This window comes from Phyllobates terribilis, unplaced genomic scaffold, assembly GCF_046119375.1.
Source record: "Phyllobates terribilis strain yellow unplaced genomic scaffold, ASM4611937v1 Scaffold_338__1_contigs__length_2061084, whole genome shotgun sequence".
NCBI lineage: Eukaryota > Metazoa > Chordata > Amphibia > Anura > Dendrobatidae > Phyllobates > Phyllobates terribilis.
In genome coordinates, this window is record NW_027363098.1 from 2,054,981 (window position 1) to 2,060,282 (window position 5,302).

Here is a 5,302-nt window from a genome sequence, read left to right on the forward strand (position 1 = left end):
TCGTGGACCACTATTCCCGTTTCCTAGTGGTGGTCCCGGTAAAGGACTTGACAGCCCAAACAGCGGCCAGAGCCTTCCAGCAATATTTCTGCCGTCCACACGGGTATCCGGAACAGGTCCTGACAGACCAGGGTCCAGCGTTCGAGGCTGAAATCTTCCAGGAGTTCTGCAACCTCTATGGCTGTAAGAAGATTCGGACAACGCCTTACCATCCACAAACCAACGGGATGTGTGAGAAGATGAACAATATAGCCATTGATCTCCTGAAGACGTTGCCCCTGGAGGAACGCAGCCTGTGGCCAGAAAAACTGCCGGACCTGATAGACCTATACAACAATATCCCGGTGAATGCTACAAACTGCACCCCGGCTTACCTGATGCGAGCTAGACCAGGTAAGCTGCCCGTAGACCTGGAGATGGGAGTCATAATACCTGAGGACACCTCCCCGGATGCGGACTGGGATACGGAAAGGCAACTGCAGTACAAGAAGGTACAGGAAAGTGTGGAGAAGAGCCTGGCCCAGGCGAGAGAGAGGCAAGAAAAACTCTTCAACCAACACGCCCCTGCTGGTCCCCTAGAACCTGGTGAGCAAGTCCTGAAGCGGAAAAGAAGGCTACATAAGTTGGACGACCAGTGGGAAAGGGAACCCTACACCGTACTGCAGTCTGATCACGACAACCCAAAGGTGTGCGTAATCACCAAGGACGGAGGAGAAACCACTAGTGTCGTCTCCAGAGAAAGGTGCCCCGAGCAACTCCGTAGTGCAGAAGAGGATCAGAGTGACCTTGAACCCGCAGAGGACAAGGAAGAAATGATCAGCACCGTTCTCGGAGAGTTCCCTCAGTCCTGGACTCGCATAAATGATGCCATAGTGGTACCCGTCCTGCATTTCCTGCAACCGGCACAGCAACAACCAACACCAGAGCCGGAAGGTGAAGAGGAGCAAGCGGTTCCAGAGGCAGAAGAGCCTGTACCAGCAGCCCAGGAGAGTCAACCCTCTGCTGACAGTGAGCCTGCCATGCCTGCGGTAAGCCAAAGGACCCGCAGACAGCTGCCTGCCCTACCTGTACACCAAGCTGGTAGCTGTACCCCTAACGCTAGTGGGGAAAGCCAGGTTGGTCCACCACCAGACAGTGGGCTACGCAGATCAACCAGGAGCACAAAGGGGCAGATACCCGCTCGCTGGAAAATATAGAGTGTACTAAAATTGTAAATAATCCTGTTGCTAAATGTTGAATTGTTTGCCAAGTTACATGCATGTTTGGTAATTCTGTGTTTCAGTTTCTTGCAGCTACCGTAAGGACTCAAAGGTTAAGGACTTTTTATAACCGGGACCTTGTATGGACTGCGTTCAGAGCCTAACCCGGGAATGAACTAAGACTGTGAAGGACTTGGGGTAGGACAGACCCCCACCTGGTTAAGGCTCCCCGTTGTATTGGTGATATGGACACCCGGTCACAGGCCGCACTGTGACCTTAAGAACTCAATTTGTGCGTCGTCTGTCTATTAATGTTTTATTGTTATGCATATTGTCTTTGTTTATTGTTTAGTCCCGGAGTACTAAATTTCACTAGGGGGGAATGTGTCACCCTGGCCTGGATGCCACAAGTGTAATTAAAGCTGTGTCTGAGAGCAAGGGGGAGGTTCTCTAGTCAGGGGAACATTAGCATGCAATGCCTCCTGTCTCAGGCCAGTAGGGGGAGCTGGCTGCCCCTATAAAAGCTGGTACTGGGAGCAGGGTTAGAGAGAACCAGATGACCTGTCTCAGGACTGAGACGTGTCTCAGCAGAGCAGGGACAGACAGTTGCATTGTAACCTAAGAGGAAGTGTGGCAGCAGGAGAGCCACAAACAAGAGACAAGAGGCGAAGAGAGCCTGTCTTGGCAGAGAAAAGACTTACTTTACCAGACTTTGGTGTCTGAGGCTGGGAGGATTCTACATCCCCCAGCAGAGAACCAGTCTGCAAGGGACTGTATATTCCTTGGCCTAAGAAGCCTGGAGGCTCTGCCACAACAGAAGGGACCAGCAGAGCCGTACAAGGCTGGGAGCAGAAAGGAACCCACGTCGCAGGCCATACAGGCGAGAATACACGGAAAGCTCGGAAACGTGGGCTGTTACCCTATAACGAGGAGATAGCCAGAAGAAGCGCAGAAAGCACGGTAGGCCTACACCCTCACGCTGACCAGGGCCAATTTCCCGTTGCTCTCAGACATCCAGGTCCCCTCCTAGCTGGGACTGTTTATGGGTCAGTTTACCTGTTTCAGTAAAGACCCTGGACTGCAACCTATTGTCTGTGTGCTCCTTCGCGCCTCCAGCACTACTGGTACTGGGACTCTCACCACCATCACTCCCACCATCCACTACACTGCCCTGGGGCTGCACTCTTCCCGTGGGGAGTCACACCATCCCAGCTGCACACCTCATCAGCCCCAGCGGTCTGCCTTGCAGCGGCGGTACCTAATGACCGCAAATCCACGGGTGGCGTAGTCGGACATAATCAATAGCACATAACAGACTACCACTGGTCTGACCACCCTGAGCCACGGAATCGGGTTGCCACTACTACTCCCATCGTTCCCCCTATTGCCCGGATCCGAGTGCCCCACGGCCCAGGGGGCGAGTCATAAAGACTGCACAGTTCTGGTTAGCGCGGCAACGCTCTTAGTCAGCTCTTGGACCTGATGGTGCAGGTCTGTAGCCGGGTCATTGTTCAAAGCCTGCGCATCAGCTCCCACAGGCCCTGCAGACAAGGACGCCGCGTCCTGGTGATAAGTGATAGCAGGGCGCCTGTGGGTCACAGCTCCACCTGGTGCCGGTTCTTGGAGCACCCGGATGGCTGTGTCCTTGAACTGTGCAAAGTCCAGGTCAGGGTCCTGTAAGGCCATTGCTCGCAACTGGGTTCGGTGGGCATTGCACAGTAGACCCTCAATAAATTGTTCAGTCAATAGCTTGTCTTCATTTCCCACGCTGTCAGGGTCTGCCTGCTTAATGGCTCTCAGGGCCTCTTGTAGGTTTAGAGCATAGTCTCTTATACTTTCATGTGCCCGTTGTTTGCACCCATAAAATCTTAGTTTTATCTCGGCTGAGGTGCGGGTGTCAAACGTGTCTTTCAGCCGGGCTAGTATCTCTCTGACAGTCCTCGTCTTCCCAGGTGACCAGGACTTTACCTCCCTTTGGGCTGCCCCGATTAACTGGGCCACCAGAATGCTCACTTTTTGCTCTTCTGTGAGGGGGTATACCTGGAAGAGGCTATCAAGTCTTTCCCTAAAGTCACTCAGGGTATGTGACTCTCCTGAGTACTGGGGCAGCCAGGTTGCCCCCGGGATATAGGGCATGGTGAATGGCATGACTGCTGCAGCGGTTGCGCTGGCGGTGGCTGTGGCAGTGGAGCTCCCCTCGGTGTCCGACATCCTCCTTCCCCCCTAGTGGACCGTGGCCTACCTTGCGATGCTCTTCTTCCGTAGGCCGCGGCTCCGCAGTCGATCGTCGGGGTTGAGGACCTGGCATCGCGCTCCGATGACGTCAGCGTCGCTCTTCCTTCCTTCCAGGACCTTACGCAGCGTCAGAGCGTGGGGCGGAGCTTCGGATCTCGCGCGCTTTCGGCGTCCACGCCCCTCTTCTTCCCGTGCGGCGTCCCGAAGATGGCGTCCGAAGGCGGGAAGCAGCTGCGGATGGCGGGAAGAAGGCAGAAGACGGCGGGAAACGGTCCAAGATGGCGTCTGATGGCGGGAATCGGCTCCGGATGGCGGGAAACGACTCCGGACGGCGGGAAACTTCACCACTGGTAAGTTTAAAAGTCTCTTTTTCAGGCACGCAGTACCTGGTGGTTGTGGGCACAAAATCCTGCCGACTACGCCAAAATTGACGCGCCCCCTGGGCCTGTGTGGTCCAGGGGGATACCCGGAGCCGGATCGCTGGGGGTTGTAGTCCTCCGTGGCGGTGACCTGGTCCGTGCCCAGGGCGGTCAAACCAGTGGCAGTCTATAGGTAAGAACAATGTCTGACTACGCCACCCGTGGATTGCGGTCAGTGAGGACCGCCGCTGCGCTGCCGACCGCTGAGGCTGATGTTGTTTGCGCAGCCGAGTATGGGATAACTCCCCACGGGAGAAGTATTGCCTCAGGGCAGCTAAGGTGGATGATGGGAGTGATGGTGTGAGCGTTCCAGTAGTAATGGTGCTGGTGCGGCAAGGAATAACAGAGACGTGTGGTGCAGTACAGGGCCTTTACTGATGGTATAAAGCAGACCCTCCCGGGAGTACTGGTTAGCAGTAGGGGCCTGGTCAGTCTGTGAGCAAGCAGGATCTCCCCTGGCCAGGTGGAGTTGTAGGCCTCCCCGACTATCTGCACTCTTTCCTGGCTACCTTGCTCTATGCGGGTAGTAGTAGCCCACGTCCCTGAGTATACCGTGTGGTGCTCACCCGTATGGCCGGTGACTTGGGGCCTTCCGTCAGCCTTCGCTTCACGATGGCGGTGCTGGTCCCTTGCTTGTGACCGTGCCTTCGGGTTTCTAAGGCCAGAGGACATGGAATCCCCTGCCGGTTGGATTCTGCTGCTGGACCTGGATGTCCCCACAGCCTCGGACTCCGTGTCCGGTATTAGTGTCTTCAGCCAAGGCGAGCTCTCTAGCTTCCAGCCTCTGGCACTCGCTCCTGCTCCTACAGAGCTCCTGTTGTCACTTTCCCTCTCCAGGCTCTGACTAACTTAATCCCGCCTCAGACCCAGTTTATAAGGGCAGATTCCTCCCCTCCCAGGTCTGGGCGGGCAGTGTTGCATGCTTAGGGCTCCTGACCAGAGAAACCTCCCACTTGCTCTCAGACATAATATCTCTATTACTGTGGCAACCAGACCCCTGGGGTGTCACATTCCCCCCTAGTAAATTTTAGTACTCCGGGACTAAACATATTTTTAAAGAAACATAAATGCAGCGTATAACAATAATACAATAACATATTTACAAGAAGCTTTAGTTCTTTAAAGATCACGGCGTGTCCGCAACCGGGTGTCCATATCACCCAAGGTGAAGTTTTAAGCGAAGTAGGGGACCTGTCCAAAGCAAACCCCTTGCGTTGGCCCTGGGCGTGGCTGCAAGGCTGGAGCTAGCTACTTTGGGCCGCAAGTAGGCCACGCCAGACAGGTTTTCTCTTCTGCGGCCGTCTTCGCAAGAGGCACAAATGGTGCAACTATCTAAAAGATTGTTCCGGTTATCCAGTGTCCATAACCTGTTAGTCCAAATAAATCTGCAGGGTAACTGAGAAACATAATTAGTAGCACTTTCCCTCTCCAGGCTCTGACTAACTTAAT